The sequence below is a fragment of the Bidens hawaiensis genome, unplaced genomic scaffold (genome assembly GCF_021521415.1).
Source record: "Bidens hawaiensis isolate Kalapana, Puna unplaced genomic scaffold, B.hawaiensis_p1.1 tig00045966_1, whole genome shotgun sequence".
NCBI classification, from domain to species: domain Eukaryota; kingdom Viridiplantae; phylum Streptophyta; class Magnoliopsida; order Asterales; family Asteraceae; genus Bidens; species Bidens hawaiensis.
This window is the reverse complement of record NW_027498179.1, coordinates 6,440-25,063: the sequence shown is the minus strand read 5'-3', so window position 1 is coordinate 25,063 and position 18,624 is coordinate 6,440. Positions and strand designations below refer to the sequence as shown.

General features: G+C 37.9%; 1 pseudogene; it reads left to right on the top strand.

The window, feature by feature from the left end:
* Window positions 1-1,964: 1,964 nt before the first annotated feature.
* LOC143596027 (uncharacterized) lies at window positions 1,965-17,802 on the top strand (annotated as a pseudogene).
* Window positions 17,803-18,624: the final 822 nt, after the last annotated feature.

The window sequence follows — 18,624 nt, the reverse complement described above, 5'->3', positions numbered from 1 at the left end:
CCCGCCTATTTTTTAATCTCTACTCTTCTTAATCCATGCTATCCATAGGTAATGAGTTTAATTGGTATGACTCATTAGTTGTAACTCTTATGAAAAAAATGTATTTAATGTAATTTAAAATATTAAATCACATTAACTTTTATTATCCCATTACAACTAATTTTACTATCAGATATAAAAAATTTGATCATGATTAAAAAAAACATATAAACTATTGATTATCTATACTAAGTTTAATATCAAACCATAAATTATTAAATTAGTTAAATAACGATTTACGAACTATTATCAAATAATAATTAATGCTTATAATATATATATATATATATAATTATGTGTGTACTTCAAATTTCTTTGAACAAATACAATATTTATAATCTTATAATTTTTAAAACACTGTTAAACTTACATTCGTATTGATGATGTAAAACATTTTTAATATGTTTAGATAATCATTAATATTTGATTTTGTGTCATCCTAAAACATTATTTCAATCTTTGAAAAATGTAAAATTGAAATAGGTAACATTTGAAGTTTGCGTGATAATATTAGATTAATCTATAAATTCAAAAGAAAACCCCTAACTTACGTATGATTAAATACCTAAATTTCGGTCAATTGACAAATCTCGTGTAATACACAGGTTCAAAAGCTAGTTTATATATATATATATATATATATATATATATATACATATTATAATAAAGTAAAATAATTGTTGACACTTGTCAACTTTTGGTTAATTCTCACAATTTTTTCCCTCCAAAACTAAGATATTAATTAACCCTAATATATCTAATAGATCAATAATTATTCGCTTTCCTTTTTGCATTCTATTTATATTATATCTATATATTTTACAAAAATAAATATTAAAATATTATTTTAATATATATTTCAAATACTTTGTAAAATTCAAAAATCAACAACAAACCATGTTTGTCACATATTGAAAAGTATATAATTACAAATTTTATCGTTAACATATTGTACTGTGTATATCGTAGAAGAATATAAAGAAAAATAAAACACGAATAAGCTTTCATTTTATAAAGTACTTTTTTTAATCATTGAATTATTAATATATGCTTAAAAGTCGATATATTTTCTCTTAGGTACATTTTTGCACGTCTATTTTTTTGTTAAGTTCATTAAAAATCATTTTGTGATATAAATAAAATCAATCTATGTACACATGGTATATATATAAGCATAGATGCAATACACTATTTTCATATACGTTATGTAATTATATGTGAAATGTAGTGATAGTATATACCAATTACTTTCTGACATAACAAAGTTTATCATATTTAATTTCTTAGTTTTTTTTATCAAATATTGTTTTGGGTTTTTTGTGGAACTTAAATTTGATTTTTATGGGTTAAAAGTTGGTAAATAGATTGTTTGGTACAAGTTAACTACATTTAGGTCAAAATTTGTTACGAGTCAAAAATGGGAAATCTGGGTATTTTTAAAAGTTTGAGAATGTAAATAGACTTATCGTCAAATTTGTTACGGGGTCAAAGTGTTGACTTTAAAATGTCAAACTAATGAAAGTTAGAACTTTAAACATGATTCGAGTTTCAAATTTATTTCAAATGGCATTTTTAGTATAGATTGTGCATAGATGTATTACATTCTTTTATATACGTTATGTAATTATTTGTTTTAATTGTAATTTTAATGCCCTAGCATCCCCAGTTAATTTCATCTTTAAAGCATCTAGGCTATTAATTGATTTATGAATTATCGTCGGCTGTTATTGGCACTTGATTAAGGCACGAATGGTTATTCAGCTGATTTCAGTTTTAATTGAAGTCCTGACAGGTGGTTTTTGTTTCCATTGATTTTATAATGAATGGCTATTATGCTCATCGGTAACCTATCTCTCTCTAACGAAACCAATTCGTATTTTATAGGTTCAATGAAATTGTGTGAAGTGGAGGTGAAAATGAGAGCGATGACAAAGACACCTGAGATTGAAGCATTGGTGAAGGTAGGCTCCAGATCAAGTAATCATTTTTTACGCTCTTGCACCTCTGTATTATCATGTAAGATGTTCTTCTTTTTCTTTCTATTTTGTACCTAATTTGTTATATGTTCCTATTTTGCTTGCCTTATGTGCTTCTAAGAATATGTTTGAATAACATGCAGATCAGTTCTTCAACGAGAATTTGGAATTGAATGTGATGTTGGCATCTTCACCAAGGTTTGTCAATTTGATTTGCCATTGTTATTCGATTTGCTTTTGTGGATGTAATCAATTTGATTGGAGTGATATACTACGTTGTATAGTTGATTTGTATTAAGCAGAAGACAGATTGCATAAACTAAATTAAACCAAATTAATCTAAATAAATTTGGGTTTGAATTATTGCTCAATTTCTCTGGTTTGTTTGTGGATACAGTGAAGAAATTTTGGAGAACTGAAGAAAGAATTTGACCAAGGAGCTTGATTTTATTTTTGCTGACGCGGTACGGTTTTCCATCTATAAACTGGCTTCATATTTAATGTTTAGTTTTGCCATTGTTTTTACATATAATATGAATCAATTTTTTTTTGTGATTGCAGCAATAATGTTTAATTGCTAGAAGATCATTGGTGTTGACATGCCGGTTTGGGTAAGTTATTTTAATCATGTTTTAAGTCCGGGTTGCTTTATATCTAAGGAAATTCTGAGCCACATGTACATATCGGGTTCGTTTTCTAGGTTTTCATGTAATGTTGTTATAAAACAATTGCTTGATGCATCCTATTAATCGTAAACCCCCGCGATCAAATTTATAAGTTTATGAACTTGTGGGGGGGGGGGGGGGGGGGGCATTTAAGGACCTGCACTGAACCTTGTCAAAGCCAAATTAGTTTTACAGGATTGTAGTGGGCCTAAAAGTTTAAATATATATATATATATATCAACGAACATAAATGAACGCAAACGAACGAGCATAAACGAATTCAAATGAACGTTCAAGAACACAGATGAAAAAACAAGACGTGTTCATGTTCGTTCGTTAACTAAATGAACAAAAAGTTTAGTTCATTTTTCGTTTATTAAATAAACGAACTTCTAGCCGAATGGTTTATTGAACGTTCAGTTCGTTGATAGACTGATGGAGGTGAAATTTTTGTTAATTTTTTTAGAAATGACTATAATATTCTTTAATAATATGGTTGTAATTCATAATTCTGAAACACAGAGGTGTGTCTTATCCACTTGAAGTCGTTGCGGGAGAGATATCGGATGAATTCATCTTATTATCCTTAGAAGAGTTCATGGTATGATGGAATTTCATAAATTATACGCAACTTTGTGGCCAGGGTTTCGTTGACTTTACGGGTTGTTGATTATCTTTCCGCTTATGTTATTTGTAGGTTAATGATGTTGTCGATGCTTTAATACTAAACTGTTTATTCAGCCGTCTATTGAACAATGGTGCTGTAAATTACTAACAATTTGTACATTTTCTGATTTCTTACTTGTGTTCCATTATAAGTTTAAAATAAAGCTGAACGGTTTATTTTTGTATTTGTGATGGAAGTATAGATACTTGTTACTACATCAAACCATGCTCCCGACAATCTTTATGAAGATTATAGAGGTAGGGTAGTGAAAAGATTCAAATACCCATGAAAGGATAGTTGCGGGTCATCTTGGACGTCCTCAGAAGCCACCCACAGAACATTCCATCACCCGCATAACTTAAGTCAGAGGAAAACCAAAGGAAAACTCCTGAGGCTATCTGCGGGTCGATCAGGACTCCCTAAAAAGTCATCCGCAGGGTGTATCCTTCGTATGCGAAGATGACTAAAGAGTGACGTCGGCAAATCAGTTGTAACTAACTTCCTTCTAGAAGCTTTACGCGAAGATCCTTTCTTGGAAAGCACGTGATGTAACAACCAATTAAGAAAGGACAAATGGCAAGGTTGTTATAACCGTGCACAAGGCCAGTTTTCTCGCTCTATCATATGAGGACACGTCTCACTAGTTTGTTATAAAGAGCATCTTTTAGAAGGGGAAGGTTGTACCAATAATATTCCCAATAACCATCGGCTATAAATACCCTCTCCATCATCACAAGGTATTTATTCACACTTCACATATTACACCAATCACTTACAATAGTTTCTCTCTCGAAGAGATGTACTTATTCTCACGTCGGATGGTGGTTACGGAAAGACACCCCAACTTGTCCTTCCTATAACGAGATCACGGTGTTCTTTTTTGCAAGTTTTCGTTGCCAGACTTGTTAAGCCGAGCTTATACCATAGTGTTATTCGTTATTTGACATGTATCATGTGGAACCATCAGTCTAGCTTATCCGGGTTTAGATTCATGCTTCTTCATTGTCGACATCCGTGTTTGTGCTATAATTACAGATTTTTTGTTTGTTTTAGGTGGTATGAGTCAATCTCATCAAGGTCCGATGGAAACTCAGGCGGTAATAAAGCTTCTGGCCGGGTTTGTGGCACCTACAGGTCCAACTCCTGGAGATTTATGTGACAATGGAGACTCGAAGGATTCGTCAGAATCTAGATCTAGTACTTCTCCTCCGACGAGGTCTGATCATCAAATCCTTAGATCTGATAAGTTCAGATCTCCATAAGAGTGGTTACAATTGCAACAAGAAAAATGTATCGTTGAATAAGAGCGTATGTTACGGGAGAAAAGAATCCATGCACAAACGTTGACGTACGAAGATGTTCCATCCATATCTCCATCCCCTCCCTCGACAATTAGGTGGAGTCAGATGCGAGAGAGTGTCAGAACTGAGGTATTTTCTGAGGAAGAGATGGAGGAGAGATGTAAGGCCCCGTTATCGGTGCCCTACATTTCAAGTCGGATTTACTCATGAAAACCGTTCTACAAATCAGAGTTAATTAAAACTTTTTGCGGAATTGTTAACTTCAATCATTCGTTACAAAACATACAACTTGCCTTTAAAAACGTATCATAATACATCACATTTAAAACATCATTTCTTCCACCTTCAGATGCCAGTCATTCAATCCTTGCCATGTGTCGTTATCATGCTAGCTCCTTATACATATTTACCTACGTGCATACTAAAAGTTAGCTACGCTGAGTGAGTTCTAGTTAATCAGGCAACTTACCATACAACCATTTCATGCATTATATATACATATGTATCCGAAGACACATAGTAGTTCATCTAACCTGCTCACCTCACCGCTAACCTCTTTACTGCCCCTACATCTTAGCCACTTAATTACGGAAGCACCTTGAGGCTTGACCTCCCACGTACTTACGTATTGCCACTTATATAACGAAGGCACGTAGGCTTTTCCTCCCACGTACTGTCGTTGTGCCACTTAATAACGACGATACGTATAGGCTTACCCTACCACGTACTATCGTCATGCCACTTACACCCTTACCAACTTGTTACCACTTCTATCACACTCTAACTTGACGTGCCTACAACACACTCCTTATAATAAACAAGTCACAACATAACATTCATATACACTGCTCATCACCTGGCAATCATTCTCTTTGGCGATACGTGCAATATCTGAAGATCGTTCACGCATCGACCGACATCCATTCATAACGTCTCTATATATATATATATATATATATACATCAAACATTATAGAATACATCAAACATTATAGAATACACTTACCACTCAAGGTAAGTGTATTCACACTTCACATCGAGTATGCACACAGCCCGAAAACATAACAAGGAAGTGGGGATAGAAACTCACCTGAACTCGGTTACGTTCATCGTTAATAGTTATCCCTTTCTTTAGCTATGCGCGACTAACTGTATAACAATTACACGTATCAGTTAACTATCACTCCCCATATTGTTTTTCTAGTTTAATTATAACCCACAACGAACGGGGGTCCGGGGGCAGCGCCCCAGGCAGCGGGGTCTAGGGGCGGCAGCCCCTAATAAGGTTCAAGGGGCAGAGCCCCTGGCTAGGGTCGAGCTGCCAGGACAACTTGAAAAAATTTATTTCTATTAACTGTCTTAACACATTTTGCATTAAGATTTTAAATTATTATTTTATTTGCTAACTCATAAAGTTCGAGGGCTCCTTTGTAATTAATCAATTTTATCTTAAGTCCAGAGACCTTTATGTCATTCTTTCAAAGTTAATTCGTTATCCAGTTCGTTAACGATTGAGGTTCATTCGTTACTTCTTAACTTATAACAAACTGGCCCATATAATGAATTGGCCTTTATAACGAATGACCCTTTATAATGAACTGGTCTTTTGATAACGAACTAACTTTCTATAATGAACTGGGGTTCATTCCTCAGTTCTCCGTTAACGAATTACTTAACGAATGGCTTATCGAACTACTTCTAGTTCGTTATCTCTTCTTAACGAATAGGCATAACGAATTACTGCTAGTTTGTTATTCCCCCTTTAACGAATCACTAATAGTTCGTCATTTCCCCGCTAACGAATTAGGGTTAGGTCAGAGAACGTCATAAACATTCTGTGACATTACCTTATTCTCGTACGCCGCCTTTCCGGCGCCGCCGTACCGAAAAACCGGGGCGGTGGCCGAAAAAACGTATTTTACCCCATTTTACACCGTTTTCACCGTTTTTCGTCCCATTTGATCCAGATCTGAGCTAGGGTGACCCCTAAGCTCATCTTTTGACCGGTTCATACCCAATTCCATCTGGATCTCATGACTTTAATGGTTTAGGGTGTTGGCTCGTCGTTTCGCGACTAGATCTAGCGGGTTTGGATCCATACATTATCATACTATCAGTACCTCGGATCGATGCTAGAGTTTTCTTGGTTGTTTCCGCTAGAGAGAGAAAGTAGGATGAGAGAGATCTAAGTGTGTGTTTTTTATGGTTTAAGGAACATGTGAAAATGAATGGATTAATGGGTGATTATGGTTTATATACTATGGGTCATGGGCTTGATCCCATGGTCTATCTTCATTCCTTTCTAATCTAAGTCCATACCCATATCTCTTTAATTATTTATCTACTAGTCCAAGTAACTTTTCCTACTGTAAGTAAATAATATGTTTACTATTATTTTTAGAAATTTTGGGATGTTACAAGAGAATTCGTGACAGAGATCGTCAAGTTATGCTGGCAAACTCCCACAGAACTGAGTACGATCAGAGTCATGCTTCTAGAAGAAGAGATCCTATGTATAGCCGTGATAAGGCCAGTTATTTTAGTGATGATAGTCAAGTGTATGGTAGGGAAGAGACTAGTCGCCCGCGTGCGATAATCAGGCACACTGAGTACTGTAGCGATGCGGAAGAAGATTTTACAAAGCCATATCGTCCCGCAGCATTCGCGGAAAAGTCAAAATTTGTCCCGCGTATTGCTACAGCTCCGTTTCCTGTTAATGTGAAAATTCCTACTAACTTGGGAAAGTGTAATGGATAACGGATCCGAGTGATCATTTTCTCAATTTCATTGCGGTAGGAGGAGTCAGCGGTTGGACTCTTCCTTACTGGTGTCATATGTTTGCTTAACATTGACGGGGGCTGCTCGTGAGTGGTTCGAGAAGTTACCAGTTGGTCAGATCAAAAATTGGGATGATTTGGTAAGCTAAGTTCTCACAACATTTCAGTCAATAGAAAAAAAAACGCAGGACCTGTATGAAATTTTGGATGTCATTAGGCGAGACAATGAATCTATTGAAGATTTCATTACTCGATTTAATGATGAGATTTTGAACATAGGTGGAATTAGTGAAGATATGTTGCATGGGCTTTCCGTAAAAATGTGCGGAGTGGGGCCATAATCATATGTTTAACTGGGAAAGAAGGTGTGCCCAAAACTTGGGATGAAATCATGTCTGCAGCAAAACGTTTTGCTAGAACAGAGAAAACTTTGGGGTCTAAAAGCTCTAAACAGACAACAAAGGTGGAATTCAAGAATACGTGGGTGAATAGACCAGTGCGGGGTTCAATCTAGTCTAGACTCCAACCGTCCGTAGAAATTCAAAACAGCCATATACGAGAACATTGATTGGTAACAAGAATAAGGATCATAATCTGGGCAAGATAATAATAAATGGACTCCGTTTACAAAAACTCCTTTGGAGATTTTAACTACAGAAAATGTGAATTTAAGAAAACCACCACCACTTATGAATAGAACACATTTGAATCCTAATAAGTAGTGTACGTTCCACAATGATATTGATCATCACACCGATGATTGTGTTAGTCTCAGAAATTAGATTGAACAAGCGATCAAGTAAGGAAAGTTAGAGCATTTGCTGAAAAATGTAAGGCAGGAGACCCACAAACCACCTGCACAAGTCAACTCTGGCCCGCCTAAAAAGCAGGTTAAGGATTTAAATGTCCACATGATCCAAGAAGGAAAACTCTGCGAATACAAAAGGTAGGAGGTTGATTATGAAGAGTGAAAGAGCGAACTTGTTGTGTTTTTGTGGGTCAAAGGAGGCCCATGTATGAAGTACTCGCTGATAACTACTGACTCGATTGGACACTATAGATCTCATTACGTCTTCTTTGATACAGGGAGTATGTCTGATATCATGTACGAACAATGTTCTGAACAGTTGGATGAAGAGGACAAGGCGAGGTTGAAACCCATTCATGCGCCGGTGTCTAGATTTGGTTATGAAGTAATGCATTCGCGAGGGGTAATTTCTTTCGCGGTTACTCTCAGTGATGGCATTCATTTGCGGACTAAGGAGGTAGAATTTCTGGTCTTGCCAGCCAAGTCAAAGGCTGATATAATCTTGGGAAGAGAGGTAATTGGTGACTTCAATGCCAATCCATCAACATCTCATGGTGCAGTAGGAGTCCTGACACGCACGGGCGTGGCAAACATCCGCGTTAATAAACATTGCTTCACAACATTGAGTTCGAAACCGAGTAAAACTCCAAAAATGGTGGAAAGAACAAAGTCAGAGAAATGGGCGATGAACCCAAAGTTTCCGGAACAAACAATCACAATCGGTCCTATTATTTTTGAAGCAGTTTTTAGTAAAAAAAACTTGGATGTGTTAGCCTGGAAACCCGCATACATGACAGGTGTTCCAAGAGAAATTGCAGAACATAAGTTGCGGGTCAATCCAGTGTTCACTCCAATCGTCCAAAAGAAGCGGAATATGGATCCTAAACAAATAAAGGCAATGAACGAACAAGTTCAATATTTATTGCATGCCGGGATCATCAGAGAAATATATTATTAAACATGGGTAGCAAATCCAGTGATTGTACCCAAAAGTAATGGGACATGGAGGGTGTGTATCGATTTCATGGATTTAAACAAGGTGTGCCCACCCTTTGCCATAAATTGATCTAAGTCGATGCGGTTGCACCGTTTAGATTTAAATGATTCCTTGATGCTTACAAGGGGTATCATCAGATGCGCATGGCAGGTGGAGATGAGGATAAAACTACATTCCGCACAGACCAAGGCACATTTTGTTATAAAATGATGCCCTTTGGGCTGAAAAATGTGAGAGCAACATACCAGCGGCTAATGGATGAAGCCTTTAAATAACAAATTGGGCACAATTTGGAGGTTTATATGGATGACTTCGTAATAAAAAGTGTTAAGGAGGATCAAATGTTAAAAGATATTGAAGAAACATTCAACAATCTGAGAAAGATCAACATGAAACTTAATCCTAGTAAATGTTCTTTTGGGATGGAAGAAGGAAAATTTTTGTGTGTAATAGTTACAAGTGAGGGTTTCAAGGCTAACCCGGATAAGGTCCAAGCAATTGCCTGCATGCCTTCACCTTCTTCCCTCAAGGAAGTACAAACGTTGAATGGAAGATTGGTGGTATTAAATAGATTTCTAGCCAATCATGCGGCTAAATCTTTTACTTTTGTGTCAACATTAAGAAACTGTTTGAAGAAATCACACTTCAAGTGGACTAGAGAAGCTGAGCAAGCGTTTGTGGAGGTTTAAAAATGTTTAATGGAATTGCCTACATTGTCCGCACCACAAGCAGGAGAACAATTAACCTTGTACCTTTCAGCGGCAGATATTGCCGTTGGAGCAGTACTATTAACATATAGGAAAACTGTTCAAACACCGATTTATTATGTTAGCAGAACGTTGATAGATGCTGAGACAAGATATTCAATGCTTAAAAAGTTGGTTTTGGCCTTAGTTTATGCAGCCAGACGCCTCCACAAATACTTTCAAGGGCACCCAATCAACGTTTTGACAGGGTACAAATTGAAGAGTGTTTTAAGCAAACTTGAATTATCTGAATGGTTGGAAAAATGGGCTATTGAGTTAGTCGAACACACGATTGAGTAGAAACAAAACCTGCAATCAAGGGACAAGTATTAGCAGATTTTGTCACATAGGTCCCGCAGAATAAAGAAAAAGAATGTTTGATTGAACAACAAAATCCTACACCATCGAAACAAGATCAAGTGTGATCATTGTTCATGGATGATGCATCAAGTGGTGAAGGTTTTGAAGCGGGTCTTCAGTTGGTCAATCCAGAGGGTCACGAGTTCACTTATGCTATCAAGTTGGATTTCAAAAGTACCAATAATGAAGCGGAGTATGGAGCATTCTTGGCATGATTGCGGATTGCCAAGAAGCTTGGTGTACAACATTTGGAAGCGCGTGTTGTTTCAATGCTAATTACGGGACAAATTAATGGGTCTTATGAAGCTAAGAATGAAGCGATGGCATCATACTTATCTCAAACGAAGAAACTCATACTTCTGTGTAACATCTTGTAAAGTCATTCACTTTAAAAGAAGTGAGAACAAATCTGCCGATGCTTTGACCAAGTTGGCTTCCACAAATTTGAACACTTTACTAAAGACATCTGCATTGAAGTTTTAGACCATCCTTTTGTCCTGCAACACCAGGTGCTGGTCATACAGACAGGAGTCGAATCTTGGATGACCCCAATTTTTGCATATTTGTCATCCGGGATACTCCTAGAAGAAAAATCAGCAGCCCAAAAGATTCGACACAAGGCATTAAATTATCAATTTCAAGATGGGGTAGTTTATCGTAGATCATTATTAGGCATGCTCCTTAGATGTGTTGATGCGGAAGACGCCAACTATCTAATAAGAGAAATTCATGAAGGAATATGTGGCTTAGACGCGGGCCCCGAATGGTTGTGGCTAAATTGATGAACGCGGGATATTACTGGCCAGGGATGCACGTTGACGCAATGGCTGAAATTAGAAAATGTTATTAATGCCAGCGACATGCACCTAATACCTTGAGGCTAAAAAATGAATTGGTGCCAGTATCATCCGCATGGTCGTTCCAGAAATAGGCAATCGATATCATGGGACCATTTCCAAAGGCCCGGGATGCGTCAAATTTTTAATCGTGGCAATCGATTATTTTACCAAATGGATTGCAGCTAAGCCAGTCGCTTTAATCACTGCTGCAAGTGTGAAAAAAATCTTCTGGGAGTTTATTATCTGGCGCTTTAGCCTTCCATAAACATTAGTCAGTGGCAATGGGACTCAATTTGCGAATGGCGGGTTACAGGCATGGCTGAAAGAGTTGCAAATAAACCAAGTTTTCACATCAGTGGCTCACCTGTAGGCCAATGGTCAATTTGAAAGAGCAATTAGAAGTAATAAAGATGGAATCAAGTCAAGACTTGGAACCAAGCGAACCTGGTGAGTTGACGAACTGCCTCATGTACTATGGGCCTTTCTAACCCAAAAGAAGGCGAGCAAATCAGAAACGCCTTTCAGTTTAACATATGGTACTGAAGCCATGTTTCCAGTGGAGATCGAAATTCCATCCGCAAGAATGTTGACTGTCATCAACAATGAGGAAGAACTGCGTCTGAATCTTAATCTCTTTAAAGAACGACGTGAGTTAGCACTCATTTGGGAGCATAATTATAAACGACAGCTTCAAATGTCAAAATCTGCAAGTTCCATGCGGGAGATTTTGTCTTTCACAATAACGAAGCATCAAGGCAAGAGCCTCCAGGCATACTAGCTCCAACTTGGGAAGGGCCATATCGAGTTAAAGAAGTTTAATCTAAAGGCACTTAAAAGTTAGAGAAGTTGGATGGAACCGAAATTCCAAGAACACTAAACATCGCCCAGTTTAAAAAATGCTACATATGAAGGGTATGCGCGTTGTTTCAACAGATTGACATTTATTTTTCTATTTTCGGCAACCGTGCCATATTTAGTTGAAGGTGATCTGCGTATCATGTCATGTTCAATGTTATATTGTAAACAAGCTTGCACGCCACTTCTTTTTAAGAAATTGTTTACTCGCGATATGTTTTGCATACAAATTATTATTATACCTGGCCTGCGTGCCAGAAGTGACCCGCGTGTCATTAAACTTATACCTTTCCCGTGTGCCAGAAGTGACCCATGTGTCATTAAACTTATACCTAGCATGCGTTCCAAAAGTGACCCAAGTGTCATTACACTTATACATGGCCCGAGTGTCAGAAGTGACTCGCGTATCATTAAACATATACATGGCCTGAGTGCAAGAAGTGGCCCGTGTTTCATCAAACTTATACCTAGCCTACGTTCCAGATGTGAACCTCGTGTCATTAAGCTCATACCTAGCTTGCGGACCAAAAGTGACATGCGTGACATAGCATTGTTTAAGCAATCCTTTATTGACATTTATGAAGATCCTAAATGACACTCATATTATTTATAACAATAAAACAAAGTGAAAAGGAAAAGTGCCTCATATATATATCAAAAGAGGATTACAAGAGTTTCAAGTACAAAGAGGCCTCTAAACTATCAGAATATAAAATCCTATTCTACTTTTTCTTGAGCTTGAGGCCCTTCTTGATCTAGCTCTTGCGGAGTATCTGGTTTTAGAGAAGTAGGAGGTGTGTGTGTGTCTTCTGAAGACCCTCTTAAGTATTCCTTGAGATGCTAAACACCATTTTCATCCGCGGCGAATTCAGGGATCATATCTTGAAGAGGGAACGATAGATCATCGTATTCTTTCATCCTCCTGCTGTATTCCGCTCCTACGTTGCAGTCATGCAGTGGGTGTTCTTCAAGTGGGTGTTGCGTTTTCATATACTCAACACCTTCATCAAAACTGACCTTGCGGCCAGCCAGAGAAGAAATATTGAGCAACACAACAAGACAATCACCCAACTCTTACCCGTCTTTGATGTGGTCAATCACCTATTAGATGAGAAGAATAGTAGTAAATATCTATAACAATAGTAAAGAAAGGAATTCTGTGAAGGAAGATAATTTACCTGAGAAAGACCCTCAGACATTAACCATTGCTTCTCATCCTCAACCCGCTTGGCTTTCTTCTCCAATTACTTATACTCTTCCGCGAGTTTGATATTATCAGCCCTCAACTCTCTCGCATGTTTCTCCATCTCCTCCGCATGTTCCTTCCACAACTTAGCCTCCTCATCATATGATTGAATCAGATTACTTTGGTTGGTAACCTGATTCTCCATAGCAGCATTGGCTTCCAAGGCTTTAGCCAGATCGGTTTCTTTTCGCTTGGTCTCCTCACGGGCAGCAGCAAGAATAGTATTCTGCTTTTTGCATGCCGCTTCCCATGAGCGAGCAGAAGCAACTTTCTGATATTTCTTCAATCGAAGGGCGATCTCAGCATCTTTCAGCTTCTACTTCGCAGTGTTAACTTCCAAACGCTGGTCCTTGGCAGCCTTGTTCGCCTCCTCTACCTGCCTTGTCATTTCACCCCATTTATCTCCCATGGAGAGCCATTCCTGTAAGATCTCTTGCCCGCTTTCCACAGTGTTGGCCATGATAAAGTTAAAGTTGCGGGCAAGATCATGGCGTGAAAGACCACGCTAAAACGCATGTTCCGCTGGCGGGATTCCATGACTGAGAAACTCAGCACAGACTTTCGTGTCGGTAAAGCGTGACCCTTGGATTAAGGTCCAGCGCGGTATGTGCAAGTGATCGTCCTCTCCAGGATTGGCCATCCCATATTAATCAGCATCAGAAGGACGGTGGAACCTTCTAGATTCTAAACAATGTTGGGTGTAAGATGTGCCCCCACCACCTAATTGATGCAGTTGTGAGGAATGTGAGAAATGTGGAGGAGAACGCGAGAGAGAATGTGGTGATTTGTGCGAGGACTCCTCTGTTTCTGGACTCTCTACATCTTGTACCGGGTCCTTCCCCTAGGAATCAGGAGTGTCATCATAGATAATAACTATTTGCGGAGGAGATGGAGGTTCCTGGATTGTTACACCTTGATCCAGTGCAACTGTCATCTTTGCGGATGGTAAAGAATATGTCAAAAGTCAAGGATATAAAAGAAATTGTGTTAAGTTTTATGGAAACAATAGCTTACTTGGAAGTGATCCCATGGACATTTCTTTGACCCGATCTTCAAGACTGATTTTCTTTTTTTTAGGGCCGGCTGCCCGCTTCTTCTTCGCTGGTTCCTCTTCAGTGTCGGCGTAGGTTTCATCCACCTCACCAGACTTAGAGGAACGATGTTACCTCTTACGCTTAAGATTTGCCAAAGCACGCATAATAGCCGAAGTATCAGTCGTATCATCAAGATGATGCTCTTCACGGGGTGATGATTCGTCGCTTGAGGACAGTAGCACGATCATCCCGTTTGAAGTTAAGGCATTCAAAGGATGCGGGTTCAAAGAAAATGAACCTAGTTGAAAGACTGCTTATGAAACCACGGGTTCAGGCCGCAAGTATTTTGGGTACAAGAAATGGTCCCTCGACGTGTCCAAGATCGGGAGGGAAGCTGGATCACACGGGAGTTTCTGCGTACAACCTACTGTCTTGTCAAAAAGTGTGTTCAGCACTATACCTCACTTACAATCACCGCATGAGGAAAACACTTAAAAGAAACGATTTAGAACGAGGATGACAAAATAATTAAGTAGATACATACTCTCGTCCACCATCCAGAAAAAGGGCTTAAACTCAGGATACAGATAGATGCAGCTCATACCAGCTCATACAAGGGCACTCTCAAAGATGGCCTACATAGGGGTTGGAGTTTGAGTTAGCGTGTTAAACCGTGCTTGTCCTTCGTGACGAGCAAGCTGTACAATTGGAAACTTCTTGTTAAGCGGATGGTGCACCATGGCTATGGGAACCACCTTTTTAGAAATCTAGAAGAATTTTGTCTTCCACTCATATGCACTGCAGGGAGGCTCAACACCAACAACTCCTTTCGATGTAGTGGATCATTTAAACCAGCTACCTCACACATTCATCTTTTAAAAGACAACAAACTTGTCCATCATAGGCACAATATTATTGCCTCTGCAAATGAATTCGAAGTGACGAATTCGCATGAGACCAAACGGGTGGAGTTGGGATAAATGGATCCATGGCCAATAATAACGTTACCCATAAACTTGGTTATCGAAAACCTAAGATACCCAGTTGTAAATTACTCCGGGTACAGGGCCATCTTGCCTGCCGGAGGCTTGTTAACAGTAGATCCGGAAACAGGGTACTTCGGACCCCATTACGGTGCTATACCATATGTAGATATGATTTTCTCATACTGAGATCGTTTCCAACTGATCTCGATAGACTCTACGGTTGGTGAGGCTGAAGCCTTCTTATCACCGGCCATCATGTCAGACGATAATGGAAAGCAATGAGCAATGGGACAATCGAAGGTAACAAACAAAGGTACGGTGGATAACACTCTTGAAATTGAGAGAAATAATCGAGAAGATGAAGAAACAAAGGCGATAAAAGATTCAAAAAGAACCCAAGAGACCTATTTATACCCATCGCAGTTAATGCGATGGGAAGGTTATAGTGGAGAGAGAAAACAAAGAGTCCAGTAAGAATACGCCACATCATGCGGGAAAACAGAAAAAGCGAAAAAGGAGGTACAGTAGGGTACTGTTGACAGCCGGCACAGACGTCACATCACCATACGGATCCTGTAGGCCTTTCACATCGTCCTTTTCTATGTTTATCTTCAAAAAGAAATATCTCCAAAAGCACACGCAAAAAATTCAAAACCCCCATAAAATATCTTAAGTCCAAAATTACAACCGCATAAAACTTCACGCAGAAGAAACAATGGACCGGGGGATTTATAGGGGTAGGGTAGTGAAAAGATTCAAATACCTATGAAAGGATAGTTGCGGGTCATATAGGATTTTCTCATAAGCCACTCGCAAAACATTCCCATCACCCGCATAACTTAAGTCGGGGGAAAACCAAAGGAAAACTCCAGAGGCTATCTGTGGATCGATCAGGACTCCCTCATAAGTCATCCGCAGGGTGTTTCTTTCGTATGAGAAGATGACTAAAGAGTGACGTCAGCAAATTAGTTGTAACCAACTTCCTTCTAGAAGATTTACGCAAATATCCTTTCTTGGAAAGCACGTGATATAACAACCAATTAAGAAAGGACAACTGGCAAGGTTGTTATAACCGTGCACATGGCCAGTTGTCTCGTCCTATCATATGCGGACACGTGTCTAGTTTGTTACAAAAAGCATCTTCTAGAAGGGGATAGTTGTACCAATAATATTCCCCCTAACCACCGGCTATAAATACCCTCTCCGTCATCACAAGGTATTAATTCACACTTCACATATTACATCAATCACGTACAATACTTTCTCTCTCGAAGAGCTGTACTTATTCTCATGCCGGAGGGTGGTTACATACTTGTCCTTCCCGTAACGAGCTCACGGTGTTCTGTTTTGCAAGTTTCCGTTGCAGGACTAGTTGAGCCGAGCTTATACCATAGTGTTATTCGTTATTTGACCCGTATCCTGTGGAACCATCAGTCTAGCCTATCCAGGACTAGCTGCATGCTTCTTCAAAGGTGGATTGCAAAGAGACCTGTTTCTACCATTTATCGCCACCCCTAAGGTAATTTCATTATTATGACTTTTTTACCCATTTTTTCTTGTTAGTTATCATGTTTTTGTTTCATGGATGCAGGAAAGATGTGTAATACATGAAATTGGTTTGTTAATATAGATTATCGGAGGAGAACCTCGATAAAAATGCAAAATTTTTCGATCTCTTTTTATTTTTAAAAATATTATCTTTTTGAAGAATATATGTTTTAACTTTAATCCTGTATTGTTTTACTTTAAACTTCGGCTAAAGAGGTTTCTACTTCGTAAAGAGTGAGTCCGATTTTCTTATGCAAGAGTTTAAAAAGTTGGTTGGGGAACAACATACGCCTCAGCCCCACGAAGTGGAAGTTGGTATGGGTCAAAAATTACAAGTATGTCCAATTTATTAATATTAGTTTATGTTATATGAAATTTATAAAAGCAACTTTATTTTACTTATTGTGTGTGATGCATAGGTTCCGTTGGGTGCTAATGGAGGTGCATATTTTCCTTTTGAGGAACTTTATGACAAACCTCTTGGTGCTGCTGACTATTTTGGGCTAGGCATTAAATAAATCAATTAATATGATATCTTAATTAAATAATTACTTTTACTTTATAATGACGTTTAATAATTCTAATGACAGAAAAATTTCATACCTTGGCGTTGGATAATGTGCCAATATTTGGACTCCACAACAGAACAGCAGCCTATCGATTTGTCACTCTTGTCGACGTTAGTATATTCTTGCTGATTTTTGGTAGTAAAACTTCATAATGTGCTTACTTGTAATAAGAATAATGATGAATACTATACAACAGGTAATGTATGAGAATAAGGCAAGACTAATGTGTACAGCCGAGGGGACTCCTTTAGAACTTTTTGAAAGAATTTTGACCATTTCTGATGCTCAAAGTAGGGCCCCTAGAACCTCGTCAAGGTCAAGAAAAAATGACGATTATGACATTTGTGTTGATAACGAACTCGGGTTTGCAAAAGATCGCACTATTAGCAGGTATGTCTTGATTTGACTTAAAGAGCTGGTTAAACAAAAATGATTCTATATCAAGATTTTAAGGGTTTGACCATGAAAAGTCAATGTATTTGGTATGTGGATAATAAATAACAGGCTAACAGAATGAACAGAAGTGAGTATCTTGAGCAACATGTAGAAATGATAGCGGGGAAGGGAGGTCAAAGTCAAAGGTAGAATACAACAATGATCATGGGGTACAAGCATGAACAAATTAAGTTTTGTTAGACATTGTTTTATTTCTTACATATGTTGTTGGATCAGGTAAAATAATTTGCAGTGAAACGCCCAAATTGGCCCACCTTCTTTATATGGAACACACAAGGTTGAAATTGGTGGCAAAGATTTTTGAAGTTTGGATGCATAGACAGATAAGCGCATCAAGCGTTATTGTTTTAATAATAGGGAATATCTCATACAATAGTAACCAAGTTTCCCTAATGTTCTAATTAGGTCACTCCTTCTTTTCTTTGTCTCAATTAGGCCATTTAAATTTAATTTAATGTTCTAATCATATATTTTTTACGTATTCAATATGTTACATGCTAACATGTCGTTTTTTATATTTTAAATGTTTTTTTATTGACGATGTGGATTGATATATAAAATTAAAATTAGTGATGTACTCAAGTTGACATGCTGTTGTTTTTCTAATTTATTTTTCCTTTAAATTATTATTGTAAGTCCCGAATCTGGATCACTACAATATGATATCAACTAAACGAGTATTGGTGCGGAATACCAACACTCGGTGATTCAAGAACACGAACTAGTAAATAACACAATACTTGAACTTGAAATACT